General features: G+C 42.4%; 1 protein-coding gene and 1 non-coding gene across 2 annotated transcripts in view; one reads left to right on the forward strand and one right to left on the reverse strand.

Annotated features, from left to right (window-relative positions):
• The window catches only part of Atrn (attractin), a 183,912-nt gene that overhangs the window by 14,167 nt on the left and 149,831 nt on the right, over positions 1–19,914 (forward strand). The gene's annotated exons all lie outside the window — the stretch shown is intronic.
• On the reverse strand, positions 4,671–4,796 carry LOC123463260. Its single transcript, XR_006638847.1, has one exon. It is a non-coding gene; the product is annotated as a U6atac minor spliceosomal RNA (small nuclear RNA).

Genomic DNA, 19,914 nt, shown 5'->3' on the forward strand with positions numbered 1-19,914 from the left:
CAAGCCCAAAATACAGCTTATTTATGAATGGCAAATCTGAACATCCACCAGATTTAACATATAATTTATTCTGATATGGAAGGTGCAATTAGCAGTTCTGGTTCAGGCCTATATACCAGGGTTATTAGGCGGGTACTGGTAATCCCAGTTAGTTTGGGATGATTTTGGTCTCAGTTATGTTGCTCCTCCTTGAGTCCTACTGGACCACTGCTCTGTTTGCTGTAGCTGAGCACTGGTGGTGGGGGAGGGAAGGCTGCCGATGCTGCTGTAGTTCTCTTGCTGTTCCACGTGTTCTTCTACCTTGTGATCTGCTCCTCCATTGTTCACTGCCGTTCTCCCTTCACATTTCTTGAGTTTGTGGAGAGCTCCCGAGTGAAAAATCCCCTCACCTGGCTTCTCCTGTGGCTCAAGCCGAGCCTGGCAGCTGGATGGTTGCCGCTGTTGTGGTCCTGTGGAACTGCTGTAGCCGCTTCTGCCGGCCTGTGTGGCCTCTGGATGCTCTGGATCTCTCCTACTTCTCCACTGCCATTTTAATTTTCTATATACCTCACTTTTTAGCAAAAAGTGTGTATTTTGCTATGTTTTTTTTTTTTTTGCTTTTTCCCCCCTAGGCTGCTTTGCCATGGTACCTACGCCGCCATCTTAACCGGCAGTCTCCAGAAATCTTTTAAAACTCCTTTTACTAAACAAAACAACAAAATCCAGAAAACTCCTTATATTGCTTATAAAATGACCTTCAACATCTGGCTCCCAGTTTCCTTATATGTATCCTTTTCCCCCAACCAAATCCTTCTACTTCATTGTTTTTCTGCTTTTTTGATAAACTTAATGTTTTCCTTACCATTTCTACATTCATTCTTCTCTACTTAACCTTCTACCTTCCAAACCCATTTTCAGTTCTCTTCCTCCCTTACCTCTTCATTTATTTATTTTTAAATTTTTATTTATTTGAGAGAGAGAGAGAGAGAGAAAGAGAGATGGAGGGAGGAAGGGGGGAGAGAGAGAGAGAGACAGAGAGAGAGAGAGAGAGAGAGAGAGAGAGAGAGAGAATGGGCCTCCAGCCACTGCAAACGAACTCCAAATGCATGTACCACCTTGTGCATCTGGCTCATGTGGGTACTGGGGAATCGAGCCTCAAACCAGGGTCCTTTAGGCTTCACAGGCTAGCGCTTAACCTCTAAGCCATCTCTCCAACCCTCTCCCTTACCTCTTTTTTTTTTTAATTTTTTTTTTTATTTATTTATTTGAGAGCGACAGACACAGAGAGAAAGACAGATAGAGGGGGAGAGAGAGAATGGGCGCGCCAGGGCTTCCAGCCTCTGCAAACGAACTCCAGATGCGTGCGCCCCCTTGTGCATCTGGCTAACGTGGGACCTGGGGAATCGAGCCTCGAACCGGGGTCCTTAGGCTTCACAGGCAAGTGCTTAACCGCTAAGCCATCTCTCCAGCCCATCTCCCTTACCTCTTTATGGTTCTCAGAGACAAAGTCTCATTTAGCCCAAGCTGTTATATAGCTGTGTATGACCTTGGGCTTCTGGTCTTCCTGCCTTCACCTTCAAAGTGCTGAGATTACGGACTGGAGTCACCATGCCTGACATTTATCTTCAGTTCTGCATAATAACTCTTTTTCACCTAGGCACATCATACATACACATTTTTTTTTTTCTTTTTTTGAGGTAGATTCTCACTCTAGTCCAGGTTGGCCTGGAATTCACTATGTAGTCTTGGATGGCCTTGAACTCATGGTGATCCTCCTACCTCTGCCTCCTGAGTGCTGGGATTATAAAGGTGTGTGCCACCATGCTCGGCTATCATACATCTTTTGAGATGCATCATCTGAATAATTATTGTGTGTTTCATATAAAAGTCCTGCCTTGAGGTTATGAGGGTGAGAATCCAGACCCTGCATCATTTTTTCCTCACTGAGCTCATAATCCTCAATGGTAGACAACTGTTGGCATAGATAATTCAAATTTCTTGATAGAAATAGTATGTGATGCTAATGTGTTAGACCAAGTTTTGAGGCTCTGGTAGAAGACATTTCAAAGAAAAGGACTTTTGGGTAGGGAGTGAATGTGATCAGACCCTCAGAGGGAGAAAGATTCTAAAAGGAATGAAAAGTTTTTGCAAAGGCAAAGAATCATGTACTATCATACTTGGTGCCTGAGTTTCCTTGTACGTTATAACAGTGTACTATACTGCTGGCTTCACACAACAGCAGCTGGGTTTTCCTTAGTTCTGGAGGCTGCTTGTCTGACATCAGAGTAAAAGTGGTGTCCTGTTGTCGGAAAATGTGGGAAATCTATTCCATGCCTTTGTTTGGGCTTCTGGAGTTGCTAGCAATTGGCATTCGTTGGCTTTTAGATCTACTGCCTCTATCACTTTAGTCTGTTAACTCTTCCTGTGTGTCTCTTCCCTGATGGATAAGCAATCATATTGGATGTACAAGTATAACCTCTTCTAAACCTGATCATGGATGAAGTTTTCCAGGACTGTGCATAACCTAGCTGGAGGGGTAGAATTGGAATTCCAGAGACTTGTTGCTCATTAAGGGGCCTGAGTGCTCAAGGAAATGTCCTGTTCTTCAAAGTCTGCTTTGTTCTCCCCTAAACTTGATCGTGTCTTCAAAGACCTAGTTTACCAAATAAGATTACGTTCACAGGTAACCGTGATTAGGAGTTTGCAGCATATGTTTTTGGAGGGTATAGCTCAACCCATAACACTTAGAGGACTGAAACATAAGTGGGTATTGTTGGAGTATTGTGTGGGGTATAGTGGAAGGTGATAGTAGCTCTGTCTTTCCTTCCTACTCATCTCCAGCTTCAGAGCGCCTTCTTGATTAAGGATATGTACACTTCCAAGGCATTTCAGTTTCTATCTGTAGTGATTCTTTTGAGATAGCCATGTGACACAAGCTGTCTGATCAGGGTGAATATTAGGACTTTTGCTGGAGCCTTCTCTTGTTTGTGGGTGTTTAGGAGATGATGTTAGAACTGGTAAAAGCATTGATGTTCTAAGAGAATTCACCTGAAATCAGAATACTGTCCAGAAGAGAGAGGATGGCAGAGGAAATAGAGCCAAAGACCTGATGCCTTTTTAAATCTGTGTTAAGCCTCTCCCTAAACTGTACTTTTTGGGTTTATGAGATATCAGTGTTTTTTGAGTGACAGATACACACACACACAGAGAATGGGTGTGCCAGGGCCTCCAGCCACTGCAAATGAACTCCGAATGTGTGTGCCCCTTGTGCATCTGGCTAACGTGGGTACTAGGTAATCGAGCCTTGAACCGGTGTCCTTAGCTTCACAGGCAAGGGCTTAACTGCTAAGCCATCTCTCCAGCCTCCAGTCAGTCAGTCTGTCTGTCTTGTCTTGTCTTTCTTTTTTGTTCTTCTTTTTTTTTTTTTTTTTTTTTTGGTTTTAGAGGTAGGGTTTCACTCTAGTCCAGGCTGACCTAGAACTCACTGTAGTCTCAGTCTGGCCTCAAACTCATGGTGTTCCTCTTACCTCTGCCTCCCCAGCACTGGGATTAAAGGCATGCGCCACCATGCCCAGCTAGTCTTTCTTAAGCCAGTTAATTGATATACTGTCACAGTCGAAACTTTCTGACATACTGAGGAGTGGGAGGTAGGGCTGGCCCACTAGAGTTCAGCTCCAGTTCCTGTTATTACCATAAGCTTTACCTAGGTGAGAGATTCCCAAGATAGGCAAATGCTTCTTATATTTATTTATTTTTATTATTATTTGTTTATTTGTGAGAGAAAGAGTGTGCATACTAGGGCCTCCAGCCTCTGCAAATTTATTATTATTATTTTTATTGTTTTTTAATTCTTTATTGACAACCTCTATAAATATAGATAATAAGGCTAGAGAGATGGCTTAGTGGTTAAGGCACTTGCCTGCAAAGCCAAAGGACCCAAGTTCTATTCCCCAAGACCTCTGTAAGTCAGATGCATAAGGGGACACACACAAATGGAGTTTGATTACAGTGGCTGGAGGCCCTGGCATGCCCATTCTCTCTCTCTCTCTGCCTATTTCTCTCAAATAAATAAAGTAAATTATTAAAAATATAGATAGTAAATGATTATCATAATCCCCTTCCATCACCTTCCTCCCTTTCCCCTCTGTTGAATGCCCCCTCCACTGAATCCCTTATTCTTTCCAACTAGTCTCTCTTCTCTCTTTATGTCTTTTTTTTTTTTTTTTTCTTTGAGGGTAGGGTCTTACTCTAGCTGACCTGGAATTCACCCTGTATTCTCAGGCTGGTTTTGAACTGTCAGTGATCCTCCTACCTCAGCCTTCCGAGTGCTGGGATTAAAAGTGTGCACTACCATGCCTGGCAGATGTCATCATTTATTTTTCTCCTATTATGCAGGTTTTGTGTAGGTAGGATCAGCCACTGAGAGGTTATGAATATCAAGACCATTTTGTGTCTAGAAGATATTATTGTAGGTGTTCTTTCCATTACTTTTCAAATTCTTTAAAAAAAAAATATATATATATATACACACACAACGTTTATACTTACAACAAACCATGGTATTTCCCTCCCCTCCTCTCCCCTCTCCTCCCCCACTTTCTCTGTTCTCTGTCATATCCCCTCCCTCTCTCCATTAGTCTCTTTTAATTTGATGTCATCATCTTTTTCTCCTATTATGAGGGTCTTGCGTGGAAAAACAGTGGTTAGATGCCACAAAGTAAGTGTCAATGCCTTAACCATATGCATGTTGTAAGGCCCAAGGGTCTCTTCTATCCTTGTCAAAGGGAGTGCTAACCTTCTCTCCTTTCATACAACACCAAATTCTTATTTATTACAGTATAGAGGCTTAAGTACAACTATACAGGAAAAAAGCAGAGCATGGTTATGGAAAAAAAAAAAATTTTTTTTTTTTTTTTTTTTTTTTTTTTTTGGTTTTTTCAAGGTAGGGTCTCACTCTAGCCCAGGCTGACCTTGCAGTTCACTAGGTAATCTCAGGGTGACCTCAAACTCACGGCGATTCTCCTACCACTGCCTCTCAAGTGCTGGGATTAAAGGCGTGCGCCACCACGCCTGGCAAAAGTAATTTTTTTTGAGGTAGGGTCTTCTTTATTTTGCTCAGGCTGACCTGGAATTCACTATGTAGCCTCAGGCTGGCCTCAAAGTCACAGTGATCCTTTTACCTCTGCTTCCTGAGTGCTTGCATAAAAGGCATGTGCCACCATGCCCTGACCAAAAGATTTTTAACTAAATATGACTGGTTTGATACACTTGTAGTTTATCCTGAGAATAAAATACAGAAGTAGATAACTAGTACTCTTGAACAGAGACTTTATATTAGGATTTCTTTCTTTTTCTTTTCTTTTTTTTTTTTCTCAAGGTAGGGTCTTGCTGTAGCTCAGGCTGACCTGGAATTCACTATGTCGTCTCAGGGTAGCCTCGAACTCTTGGCAGTCCTCCTACCACTGCCTCCCAAATGCTGGGATTAAAGGCATGTGCCTCCCCGCCTAGCCCACAATATATTTATTTTCCATGAGTGTGTGGTGTGTGGACATGTTTGCATGTTTGTATATATGTGGATACATGTATGGGTATGCATGCACATATGTGTATATGTGCATGTGGAGGCCAAAGATCAACTTTGAGTGTCTTATTTGATCATTCTGTAAAAGAGCTCACTGAACCTAGAGCTCAACAGCCAACTGCTAGGAATTCCCTGTCTCTACCTTGGCAGCCCTGGGATTACAGTTGCACATTACTATGGCTGGCATATTTTTCCTTTTCCTTTTCCTTTTTTTTTTCCCATTTAGTAGAAACTTTGAATGGATACATCTCGTGTTGGTATATAATTTCCCTCTTCCCTGCCCCAGTTCCACTGAAGGCTGTCCTCAGTGGGATTGCTGGTATTCACCAGGGAGTTGTGGGTTATGAGATGTGAGAGCGGCAGTCAATGTGAGAGCAATGTCTCTGGATATTCCCTCTTGCCCTGTGACTCTTACAGTCTTTCTGCCCCCTCTTCCACAAAATTCCCTGAGCCTTGGGTTGGGTGTGGTTTAAGTCTACTTTAGTGTTGAACTCTCGGCAGCTTTCTTCTTTGGTGCATTTTGAGTAACCTCAGTGCCTGTCTCCATCATCTTGGCGCAGGTTGTCAGGCTCTGGGTGGAAGCAGCATGCTTGCTCATCTTGGCAATTCCCCAGAGATTTCACCTGGGTCCTAGCTGCTCTGCTGGGGATGTTGATAGATTTTGGTTGTCCTCAGTTTTTGCTTCTTTCTGGAGCTCATAGACCCCAAACATGTTGAGCCCCTCACAGAGTGCACAGGTTTTCCTTTCCTTTTCCCTTTCCTTTCCCCTTTCTCCCTTCCTTCCCCTTTTCCTCCCCTTCTCCCCTCCCCCCTCCCCTTATCTTTCCTCTCTCCCTCCCTTTCCCCTCCCTTCCCTTCCTCTTCTTTCCTTCCTCTTTCCCTTCCCCTCCCCCTCCCTCTACCTTTGCCTTCCTAGTGCTGGAATTAAAGTCATGTACCACTCTTCTTTTTTGTTTGTTTTTTGTTTTTCAAGGTAGGGTCTCACTGTAGCCCAGGCTGACCCAGAATCCACTATGGAGTCTCAGGGTGGCCTCAAACTCACAGTGATCTTCCTACCTCTGCCTCCCAAGTGTGGGATTAAAGGCATGTGCCACCATATCTGGCTTAAATTTTTTTTTTTTCTTAACATGAACTTGTTTTCAAAAGTAAGATGGAACCGCAGTTGTATTTTTTGAAATACTTGTATCTGGAAATTTAGCAGCCATTAATCTGTTAGGAAACTTGTCCCATACTTAAATAATGCTCTACATTTGGTGGGGTATTTTGACAAAAGTGATTATCATCTATTTTTTTTTTAAATTCAAGATTTTTTAAAAATGTTTTTTAAATTTATTTATTTGAGAGCGACAGACACAGAGAGAAAGACAGATAGAGGGAGAGAGAGAGAATGGGCGTGCCAGGGCTTCCAGCCTCTGCAAACGAACTCCAGACGTGTGCGCCCCCTTGTGCATCTGGCTAACGTGGGACCTGGGGAACTGAGCCTCAAACCGGGGTCCTTAGGCTTCACAGGCAAGTGCTTAACTGCTAAGCCATCTCTCCAGCCCTCATCTATTTTTTTTTTTAACTGTTCTTTTTCAGTTTGCTGCTTCTTTTCTTTTCCCTTTTCTCTGTAAACTTTTCCCTCCCCTTCCTGTCTGTGTATCTCTGCTTGCAGATGAATAAATAACACACACACATACATAGTTTTTAATAAGGCAGTTCTTTAAAAAAAATTTTTTTTTTAATTTAAATTTCAGGGCTGGAGAGTTGGCTTTGTGGTTAAGGTGCTTGCCTGCAAAGCCACAGGACCTCGGTTTGATTCCCCAGAACCCATGTAAGCCAGATGCACAAGGGGGCATATGCATCTGGAGTTTGTTTACAGGGTTGGAAGCCCTGGTGCACCCATTCTCTCTCTCTTTACCTGCCTATTTTTGTATCTTTCTCGCTCTCTCTCTCAAATAAATAGATAAATAAAATCTTTAAAAAAATTTTAAACTTTTTATTTTTAGAGAGAGATAATTGGCGGCAGGGCCTAAATCACTGAAATCAAACTCTAGATACTTGTGCCACTTAGTGGTCATGTATGACCTTGTGTTTGCCTTACCTTTGTGTGTCTGGCTCACGTGGGATCTGGAAACAAATCCAACATAGGTCTTTAGGATTCACAGACAAGTGCCTTAATTACCAAGTCATCTCTTCAGCCCAAGTAAAACATTTTAGAAATAGTTATTAAAGATTTTTCTAGCTTAACATAAAATAGTAGTTTTCAGCCATTTGTAAGTACTTTGCAAATAACATTTCTAGTGTGGATTTTTTTGATATATTTTTTTAATTAGCATTTTCCATGATTATAAAAAAAATCCCATGGTAATACCCTACCCCCACACTTGAATTTTTTTTTTTTGTATGAATGAAAGGTCAAATCAGCTATAATTGTCACATTGGTTTATTCAGTACTGAAAATACTTTACATAGTTATATAAAGATTTTGATCAGAGAGCCTGGCAAAGATGATTATGAGTCAGGTTTTCAAAGTGAGATTGGTTTTATAGTCTTCCATAATTTATAATTGAATATCATTGCACCTTCTGATTTTCCTTTCTTTTTTGAGGTAGGGTCTTGCTCTAGCCTAGGCTGTGACCTGGAATTCACTGTGCAGTCTCAGGCTAGCCTCAAACTCATGATGATCCTTCTACCTCAATCCCCCAAGTGCTGAAATTAAAGGCCACCATGTCCAGCCTGATTTTTCTTTTCATAGATGCCTGTTACTGTTCTTTAGCTGGAGCAGCATTTCATTGAGAAACAATGACTGAAAGTGACAAGCAGTATCTAGTTGCTTTAAAAAAATGATCATGGAAGCTGGGTGTGGTGGTACATGCCTTTAATCCCAGCAGTCAGGAGGCAGAGGTAGGAGGATCTCTGTGAGTTTGAGGCCACCCTCAGCCTGCTCTGCCTGGGCTAAAGTGAGACTCTACCTCAAGAAAAAAAAAGGGGGGAAGCCCCCTAAATTTTCAGGGTAGAGAGATGGCCTAGCTGTTAAGGCACTTGCCTGTGACGGACCCATGTTTGACTCTTCAGATCCCATGTTTAGTGCTGGGTCAGTTCTTGGGGGCGCGCGTGCGTGCGTGCGTGCGTGCGTGTGTGTGTTTGTAAGGAAAAGGTTTAGTTTGGCTTGCAGACTTAAGGGGGAGCTCCATGATGGCAGGGAAAAATGATGGCATGAGCAGAGGTTGGAAATCACCTCCTGGCCAACATCGGTAGACAACAGCAGCAGGAGAGTGTGCCCAGTTCTTGGGATTTTGTTTTTGTTTTGTGATAGGGTCTCATGGCCTTAAATTCATTATTCCTGATCCTCCTTCTTCCACTTGTCAAATGCTGGGAACAAAGGCAAGTTGCTACTCAGAGTTTTCTGCATGTTAAGCAAGTACTTTACCAACTGAGCTACATACCCAGCCGTTACTTTCCTCCTCCTTTTTTCTTTCTTAATGGGAGAAAAGGTTTATTTTGGCTTACAGGCTGGAGGAGAAGCTCCATGATGGCAGGGGAAAACAATGGCATGAGCACAGAGTGGACATCACTCCCTGGCTAACATCAGGTGGACAATATCATCAACAGGAGAGTGTGCCAAACAGTGGCCAGGGGAAAATGGTTATAATACCCATGATTCCACCCCCAACAATATACTGCTTCCAGGAGGCATTAATTCCCAAATCTCCATTAGTTGAGAACCTCTTATTCAGAACACCCAAGTTCATGGGGGACACCTAAATCAAACTACCACATTCCACCCCTGACCCCCATAAACTGATAAACATCCATGATGTAAAATGTAATGTATTCAGTCTAAAAGTTCCCATAGTTTTTATCAATTCTAGTGATGTTCAAATATTCCCTTAGTCTTAAGATCTTTTAACTGAGCCATAATACCAAACAAAAAGCCCATAGTGGCACAGACTAAACATTCATACTGCAAAAGATGGCATTGGGCATAGCAAAGAAGTATTCAACCAGTACAGGATTTAAACAGGACAAACATCAAACTCTGTAGCTCCAAAGTCCTACAAATCTAGCCAGTCACAAATCTCCTAAGTCTGATAATTCTAACCAGCAAGTCTTTGGAGTTCCAATTCTGCCCCTCCAGGTAGGCTATTCAAGTCTGGAAAACTTCATCATGACTGCTAGCTCTCCCTAGCAGCCATCTTGTGGTCCTGGTATCTTCCTAGGCAAGTGTCTTAACTGCTAAGCTATCTCGACAGTTCTTTACTTTATTCTTTATTTTTCTATTTTTTGAGATAGGGTCTCACTCTAGCCAAAGCTGGTCTGGCACTCACTCTGTAGTCTCAGGCTGGCCTTGAACTCAAGGTGATTCTCCTACTTTTGCCTCCCAATTTCTGGGATTAAAAGCATGCGCCACCATACCTGGCTCTAAAAATATTTTAAAAATATTTATTTATTTGGAAAAGGGGAGGAGGGAGGAGAAACAGACAGACAGAAAAACAGAAGAGAAACAGACTGAATGGGCATGCCAGTGCCTCTAGCACTGAGCTCCAGATGCACATACCACATTATGAATCTAGTTTTATGTGGGTACTGGGGAATTGAACCTGGGTTGCTAGGCTTGCAGGCAAGTGCCTAAACCTCTTTTTTTTTTTTTTTGAGGTAGGGTCTTGCTGTAGCCCAGGCTGACCTGGAATTCACTCTGTAGTCTCAGGGTGGCCTTGGACTCATGACAATCCTCCTGTCTCTGCCTCCCAAGTGCTAGGATTAAAGGCATTCGCCACTATGCCTGGCTAAGTGCCTTAACCTCTGGGCCATCTCTCCAGCCCCAGTCCTAATTTTTTTTTTTTTAATGAGAGAGAGAGAGAGAGAATTGGTGTACCAGGGCCTCTAGCCACTCAAGTTGAAATGCAGACGTGTGTGCCACCTTGTGTGACTTTGTGCACCTGGCTTACATGGGACCTGGAGAGTCAAACATGGGTCCTTAGGCTTTGCAGGCAAGCCCTTAAGTGTTAAGCCATTTTCCTAGCCCCCTAAAAAAATTTTAAAGTGACCTGTAGGAAGACAAAAAGAAAAACAATGGAGAACCCAAGTTTTATAGTAATCACGTTAAATGTTAATGGGTCAGATAACAATCAAAGGTCAGACTGGGGCTGGAGAAGATGGCTTAGTGGTTAAGGTGCTTGCCTGCCAAGCCTAAGAATCCATGTTCGACTCCTTAGGTCCCACATAAGCCAAGCACAAGATGACACAAGTGCAAAGGTCATGCATGCCCACAAAGTGGTGCAAGGGTCTGGAGTTTAATTGTGATGGCTGGAGACCCTGGCATGTCAGTTCTCTCTGTTTCTCATTAAAAAGTCAGACTGGCAGTGAAGATCCATGAGCTGCTTATAGGAAAGTCATTTCAGTCTCAACAACACAAAGACAGTAGAGACTTTGTAGACCATAGATTAGCAAACTGCATTATCAACCAAATCAAGCCTGTGTTTTGTTTATATAGGTGCTTTTGGAGGAATATGTCATACACTTTCATTTACTTAGTGGCAATTTTCTGCTACCATGGAAGCAGTATTTGCTGCAGAGATCTTTACTGCACAAAGCTAAAAAAAATTTACTCACGTAAGAGCCAAAGGAAGGGTAGGACTCCTTACAATGTGCTCTTCCAGACACAAAATGGTCTGATTATCCATGACCTCACAGTGCCTGACACTTCCTACATAGGAGCATCATAATAGGAGGAAAAGATGATGACATCAAAATAAAAGAGAGATTGATTGAGTGGGGTAGGGGGGAATGATGAAGAGTGGAGTTGCAAAGGGAAAAGTGGGGGAGGATTAACCATGGTTTATCGTCTATAATAGTGGAAGTTGTCATTAAAATTAAAAAAAAAAACTTTTAAAAAAGGTTTACTCTCTATCCCTTTACAGAGAAAATTTCCTGACCTCTGTTCTAGATTAAAACAGATTAAAAAAGGTTTGATTGTTGGAATACTTAATCCTGATTATATCCTGTACTAGAGTGGGAAAAATAACATAAAGTACATTTTGAGTCCTCCCACAATAAGAGGTACAAACTATTTTAAGGTATTTTATAATATTAAAGTTGCTGATGATGGGCTGGAGAGATGGCTTAGCAATTAAGGCACTTGCCAGCAAAAGCCAGAGGACCCAGGTTTGATTCCCTAGTACCCATATAAAACTGGATGCACAAGGTGGCGGCATGCGTCTGGACTTCTTTTGCAATAGCTAGAGGCCCTGGTGTGTCCATACTCTTTTCTCTCTCAAATAAATAATTAAACTATTTAAAAAATAAAATTACCGGTTGTGGTGGTGCATGCCTTTAATCCCAGCATTCCTCAGGAGACAGAGATGTGAGGATTGCCTTGAGTTCAAGGCCACTCTGAGATAACATAGTGAGTTCCAGGTTAGCCTGGGCTAGAGTGAGACCCTACCTCAAAAAACCAAAATAAATAAAAAAATAAAAATAAAAATGCTGAAGATGAAAACTGTACCTTATGTCTTTAAGTCTTAGGGACTATGGAGATGGTCCAGTGGTTAAGGGTGCTTGCTTGCTTAGCCTACAAGCCCAAGTTCAATTTCCTAACCACCCATGTAAAGCTGGAAGCAAGAAGTGGCACAAGAGCTGGGAGTGATGGTGCACGCCTTTTAATCTCAGTACTTGGGAGGCAGAGGTAGGAGGGTTGCTGTGAGTTCTAGGCCAACCTGAGACTACATAGTGAAATCCAGGTCGACCTGGGCTAGAACAAGATCCTACCTTGAAAAACAGCAGCAACCAAAAAAAAAAAAAAAAAAAAAAAAGGAGAGGGAGGGGCACAAGTATCTGGCATTCATTTGCAGCAGCAAGATACCCTAGTGTGCCATACTCATACATGAAAATAAATACAGTTTTTAATGGTGCATTTTAGGGGCTGGGGAGATTTCTCAGCAGTCAAAGGTACTTGCTTGCAAAGTCTGCTGACCTAGGTTTGATTGTTCAGCATCCATGTAATGCCAGATGCAAAACATGGCACAAGTATCTGGTGTTCATTTGCAGTGGCAAGAGACCTGGAGTGCCCATACACACATGCACATTGCAAGTAGTGAGATCTCATGTGTTGGGTAAAAAAAAGACTTAGATGTCGTAAGACTATTTCTATTAGAAAATATATTTTGGGGCCAGACGTGGTGGCACACGCCTTTAATCCCAGCACTCAGGAGGCAGAGGTAGGAGGATTGCCATGAGTTCGAGACCACCCTGAGACTCCATAGTGAATTCCAGGTCAGCCTGGCCTAGAATGAGACCCTACTACCTTGAAAAACCAACCAACCAAACAAAAAAGAAAAGAAAATATATTTTGAAGTGTATAGGACCCACAGCAAAAATAAGGCTGGTTCCTTGCATACCTATGTGCCTATGAGTCAGGAGGCTGATACAGGTAGATTTTTGTAAATTCAAGGCTAACCTAGACTACATAGCAGGACTCCATTTCACAAAACAAAAACAAGAGGGCTGGGTACAGCATTTGCCTGTCATTTACAAGGCCCTAGAATAACTTTCAAGTTTACTTTAAGGTGGTATACCGTTCAAGGGATATTACCACATAGACACATTTTTATGTATGCTTGTGTGTCCACCCTCTGCTCATGCCATCGTTTTCCCTGCATTTGTGGAGCATCCCCTTGAGCCTGTTAGCCAAAATAAACTTTTTTTTTCCCACTAGCTGCTCTTGGTTGGGTGATTTCTACCAGCAATGCGAACCTGACTGCACCAGGTACCAAACAGGGTATCAGATTGCTGAGTGCTATGCATATCTAATACAATATTTCTTTTCTGCAGTGTCACTGTAATCTGTTTGTCATATTTCAGATTTCAATGTATAATCCTATGACACTTGGTCTGAATTTTCAGGGAGTGCAGTTCACAGAAAATCTTGTGTTGCCAAACCACCCCTCCTACCAAAAAAAAAAAAAGTCTCTTAAAATGGTGCCAGGTAGAGGATTGCGGACCCCACCCTGAGATTACAGAGTGGATTACAGGTCAGCCTGAGCTACAGTGAGACCCTACCTCGGGGAAAAAAAAATGGTGTCAGGCTAATATTCTATCAACTGCTAGGGTGGAATAGTCAAGGTAAAGAGGATGGGCTTTTTCCCAGTTTCTCCTTCTGCTGTTACTGTTCCAGGTATAAACTTTTATCAAGCTATCTACTGTCTGTTACTTTTCTGATAGCTGTTTTTCATCTTTCTTTATATTATTCCCTCAAGATGCTGCTTGACCATATCATATGACATCTTCTATTCCACCCCACTCTCCCTACTTTAGATGCCCCCTCCACTGGCCCTTTCTATTACTAATAACAATACTACCACCAAAACAGCTATTTTAAGCATCCTACATAGCCCATTCTTTATCTAAGCCTAGTTCTCCCTTTGCAATGAGTCTTCCACCCACTGAGGCTGCCAATCCATTGAATCATAACTTCATCCCACATATTTCACCCACTTACTTTAAGATTCCATACATGGTCCATGACAAGAATTATAGCCTACAAATCGCACAACTTTCTTCCCTTCTTTCCTTCTGTCATTGCATGATAAGGTATCTACATGCCTCATTACTCAGTATCTAGTTCACTTCAAAAATGTTATTTTAAGCACTCGGGAGGCAGAGGTAGGAGGATTGCCGTGAGTTCAAGGCCACCCTGAGACTACATAGTGAATTCCATGTCAACCTGGGTTAGAGTGAGACCCTACCTCGAAAAACCAAAAAAATTAAAAAAAAATGTTATTTTAAACCAATCATGTTTCCTCATCTCCTTTGCCAATGACAAATTAGAAATATATATTTGCTAATTTATTTTCTAATACAACTGGCAGAAAAACCTAAAAAGTAGTGGCTTAATTAAAATGAAATCTGGGCTGCAGAAATGGCTTTAATGGTTAAGGCACTAGCCTGCAAAGCCAAAGAACCTAGGTTTGATTCCTCACAACCTACATAAGTCAGATGTACAAGGTAGCACATGCTTCTGGCATTAGTTTGCAGTGGCTGGAGGTCCTAGTGTGCCTAGTCTCTATCTGCCTCTCTCTCTAATAAATAAATAATATTTTAAAATATGAAATGTAAAAATTAGCAAGCCAAAGCATGTAAGGTACTTTCATGATCATACAAGGACTTGATGATCTTTAACCTTGTTCTGTCATCCTCAACATGTGATTCTACCTAATCACTCATACGGCTTTCTCCATCTCCAACAATTATAACCATTCTACCCAGAACTAAGGCAGAAAGGAAACAAGGGCACAGTCCATCCTTCTGAGTCAAACATGACAGTCCTACATGTAGCCATTATCCCAGATATGAGAAGTCTTCTATTTCCTTGAGAAGTAGGAAAAGGTTATGAAGGATAATTATAATATTTGCCACACCATGAAATCTAATACTTAGATGTGAAATATGATGCATGATATCTAAGAAAATTTTCCTTCTCCTCAAAAAAATGTGGAAGACAGGGAGACATGCCAGCTGGATTCCCACTTTAAGGAAGGACTTGCTGCCAGCTATAGCAGGGAACACAGTTATCATCTTTCAGGGACTTCATTACCATAGGCTGTGCCTTTTCCTAGAGCACCCCACACCATGAGAGGGATAAAGGCCTAAATTTTTAAAAAATAATTGTTATTTTTATTTATTTATTTGAGAGAGAGAGAGAGAGAGATAGAAAGAACTAGGCAGGTAGAGAGTAAGGGGGGAGAGAGAGAATGGGCGCTCCAGGGCCTCCAGCCATTGCAAACGAACTCCAGAAGCATGCGCCCCCTTGTGTATCTGGCTAATGTGGGTCCTGGGGAGTCAAACTTGGATCCTTTGGCTTTGCAGGCAAGTGCCTTAACCTCCAAGCCATCTCTCCAGCCCAAAGGCCAAAATTTTAATTCAACAATGGACAGCACTGACAGGCAGTTCTTATTCCAGAGTTCCCTTCTAACCCAGGCTTCCATCAAAGCTCAACTTCCTCTTTGCACAACTCTGCTTCTGTTTCCTGTAACACCTTGCTTTCATGGTGTAACAACCAAACTCTCACTTGGTAAATCCTTCCTATAAACCGATCTATGGGACGGGGGAGATGGCTCAGTAGATAAAACACTTGATATTCAAGTGTATCTAAGTTTGATCCCCAGGCCCCACATCAAAAAAAATGTTGGAGTAGGCTGGAGGGATTACTTAGTGGTTAGTAATAGAAGGGGCCAGTGGAGGGGGCATCTGAAGTAGGGAGGGTGGGGTGGAATAGAAGATGTCATATGATATGGTCAGGCAGAATCTTGAGGGAATAGTATGAAGAAAGCTGAAAAACAGCTATCAGAGAGCAGTAACAGCAGAAGGAGAAACTGGGAAAAGCCTATCCCCTTTATGTTGGGTGTTCCACCCTGGCAGTTGACAGCATAGTAACTTGACACCATTCCCCCCTCCCAGGTAGGGTCTCACTGTAGCTCAGGCTGACCTGGAATCCACTCTGTAGTCTCAGGGTGGGGTCTGCAATCCTCCTACCTCTGCCTCCTGAGTGCTGGAATTAAAGGCATGTGCCACTGTAGGGCCTGGTTTACCTGACGCCATTTTAAAGAGACTTTTTTTTTTTTTGGTGGGAGGGGTGGTTTGGCAACACAAGATTTTCTGTGAGCTGCACTCCCTGAAAATTCAGACCAAGTGTCACAGGATTACATTGAAATCTGACAAACAGATTACAGTGACACTGCAGAAAAGAAATATTGTATTAGATATGCATAGCACTCAGCAATCTGATACCCTGTTTGGTACCTGGCGCAGTCAGGTTCGCATTGCTGGTAGAAATCACCCAACCAAGAGCAGCAAGTGGAAAAAAGAGGCTTATCTTGACTAACAGGCTCAAGGGGATGCTCCACAAAGGCAGGGAAAACGATGGCTTGAGCAGAGGGTGGACATTACCCCATGGCCAACATAAGGTGGACTGTAGCAACAGAAGAGTGTGCACTGTCATGGGGAAACTGGCTATGATACGCATAAGCCTGCCCCCACAGCACACTCCCTCCAGGAGGCATTAATTCCCCAGTCTCCATCAGCTGGGAACCTAGCATTCAGAACACCTAAGTTTATGGGGGCCACCTGAATCTAACCACCACAAAAAGCATGTTACAGAGTTTATGACCATTAACGAGCTCTATAGAGGATGGCAGAAGGAATACTTTGGATTGAAGGAAAAAACAAAATTCTAACAGGGCACTGTGTGTGTGTGTGTGTGTGGGGGGGGAATGTTATTAGGACAGTTGTTATGCAAATGAATACTAAGAAAACATCAAACAATAGAAAATCAACAAAATGACAAGAATTAACACAGTTTTTAGTAATAACTGTGTAGTAATGGTCTCAATTCCTCCAATCAAAAGACGTAGATCAGGGGCTGAAGAGATGGCTTAGCGGTTCAGCTCTTGCCTGTGAAGCCTAAGGACCCCGTTCAAGGTTTGATTCCCCAGGATCTACATTAGCCAGGTGCACATGGGGGTGCATGCGTCTGGAGTTTGTTTGCAGTGGCCAGAGGCCCTGGCACACCCGTTCTCTTTCTCTCTCTTATCTGCCTTTTTCTTTGTTTGTTGCTCTCAAATAAATAAATAAAAATGATCAAAAAATTTAAAAACAAATCGACAGAGTGGATTAGAAATCAGGATCTAGGCTTAGTGGTTAAGCTTTTGTCTGTGAAGTCTAAGGACCCTGGTTTGAGGCTTGATTCCCCAGGACTCATGTTAGCCAGATGCACAAGGGGGCGCACGCATCTGGAGTTTGTTTGCAGTGGCTGGAGGCCCTGGTGTGCCCATTCTCTTTTTGTCTTTTTCTCTGCCTCTTTCTCTGTCTGTCACTTTCAAATAAATAAAAAAAAAAAATTAAAAAAATAGACAAAAAGAAATCAGGATCTAGCTGTGTCTGGTGGTACATGTCTTGACTCAGCACTCAGGAGGCAGATGTGGGATGATTGCTGTGAGTTTGAGGCCAACCTGGGACTACAGAGTGAGTTCCAGGAAAACCTGGGCTAGAGTGAAAATTCAAATAAAAACCCCAAACAACAACAACAATAAAAAAGGAAAGAGGATGCACCAAACTTTATATACCAAGCACTCTCAGATATAAAGTCAAAGATTAACCCTCAACAGAATAGTAGTGAGTGACTTCAATACACTATCCTCAGCAACTAAGGATGTTTGGAAAAGCTGTACAGAAACTTAATTCCTTTGTAAGTTAGGTAAGGTTTTTATTTAAAAGAATTTGAACATGGGTGGATAAATCTGCTTCCAGAAGCCATGGGCTATTAAATGAAAGTCTTAGCACTAGAGCCAAGATACTTCCCCAGTAGTTGGTCAGGGAGACCACAGAGGCCCCCAAAGCAATGTAGGTGATAGTTACTGCTCTTAATTGTCCATCAAACAAGTGGTAAGTCCTTAGAGTTGCAGACACCACACACTTTGGTTGTAGAACACAGAAAAATCAAGCTAAAACAGTTGGATGCTTTCTCCCTGCTGACTGGTTTCATAGTGCTGGGATGTGTTATTCAGAGTGCTGGGTGGGGAAAGTCATTGGCAGACTTAACCGGATGTGATCCTTGTGCATTCCACACTCATTGCCAGGCAGGTTGTATGTATCCACTGGTGCAATAGTGACATGACTGTAATAGGGACAACTGACTGTTTTCTGATTGTATTTGAGGCCTGCTTCATAAGTACTGTAAACTTGGTCAATGAAAGTCTGTGGCTGGGGAGGTCATAGGCCCTGGTGGGGTGTTTGCTGTTATTATTAAGGTAAACAGGTTGTCAAGCTGCCTTCAAAATACTTAATGCTCATTTCCATAAATGAGTGCTATTCTGAGTTTCTTTTTGCAGTGGGCAGAGTTTGATGCAGAGACATAGCTGGCAAAAGTGCTGAGAATAAATTGCCTGTTGTGTGCTCAGCCTTAAATGGGACATCTATATCCCCCTTCCAAGGCTCATGGAACATTACGGAAGAGAGGGTGTTAAGAATGTGAGAGCCAGAGGATGGGGAAGAGCGCTGTGGGATGCTGTCTTCTGGTCATGATATGGCCATCACACACATGAACTCATAGCCGATATGGTTTCCTGCACAAGATTGAGTCCATCAAGATCCCATCACAGAAAGTGGGGTGTCTCATAAGACCCCACTCTTCACAGAGGAGCTGTTGGGAGTTAATATTGGAGTTAATATTTGCTTGGGGAAGGAAGGGGAATCATGTTCTTTCTTCAGTGATGGCGCCACTGGTAGGCAAGCTGCAGTAAATATTCCTCCACCCATGCTGATGCAGGCAACCCTAATTTATCTCAGTGGGTCACCAGAAAACAAAACCATTAAAGTAGGAATGGGATTAGTTGGGGAAAAAAGGAAATGAGTGGGAGGAAGATAAGATCTAGTAATGGGGAATGAGTATGATCAAAATACTTAAGTGAAATTGTAAAAAATAAAATAAAATAAATGGAAAAAAATAGTGGAGACAAAGAAAATATTACCAATGGTAACTTTAAGAAATGGAAAGGGTGAGAAATAGTTCAGGCAGTAATTTGCCTTAGAAGCCTGAGGACCTGAGTTTGGATCCCCAGCACACATAAAACTGGTACTGTGACACATTTTTGTAATTCCAGTGCCTGGAAGGTAAACATTGAGGATCCCTAAGGCATGTTGTGTAGCTTAATCTAGTCAGAATGGTGAGCTCCAGGTTCAGTGAGAGAATCTGTCTCAAAATAATAAGATGGAGAGATTGTAGAAGATACCCAGTGTCAAGTTCTGTCTGGCACACGTGCACATGCACATATATGCCCCACACATGCATGCACGACACTCATACATATGTGAAGAAATTAAAAAATGGGGATTGGAGAGATGGCTTACTGGTTAAGTGCTTGCCTGTGAAGCCTAAGGACCCCGGTTCAAGGCTTGATTCCCCATGGCCCACATAAGCTAGATGCACAAGGTAGTGCATGCATCTGGACTTCACTTGCAGTGGCTAAGGCCCTGGAGTGCCCATTCTCTATCTGCCTGCCTCTTTGTCTGTCTGTTGCTCTCAAATAAATAAATAAACAACAACAAAAATGGAAAACCTGCTAGGCCACATGACATATATATCCTTATACTCATGAGGTGGAGACAGGAGGCTCATGAGTTTAAGGCCATCCTTGGCTACATAACAAGTTGGAGGCAGTTTGGGGCTATACAAAACCCTGTCTCAAAAAAAAAAAAAAATCAAAAAATCAACCCAAAGCCTACCAACAAACAAGTAAACAAGACAAGTGGAGGGGCTGGGTTTACATTGAGCCTGTTGGATAGTGAAGCAGATGAATGGAAGATTGCTACTATGTTCA

The sequence above is a fragment of the Jaculus jaculus genome, chromosome 8 (genome assembly GCF_020740685.1).
Source record: "Jaculus jaculus isolate mJacJac1 chromosome 8, mJacJac1.mat.Y.cur, whole genome shotgun sequence".
Classification (NCBI taxonomy): Eukaryota; Metazoa; Chordata; class Mammalia; order Rodentia; family Dipodidae; genus Jaculus; species Jaculus jaculus.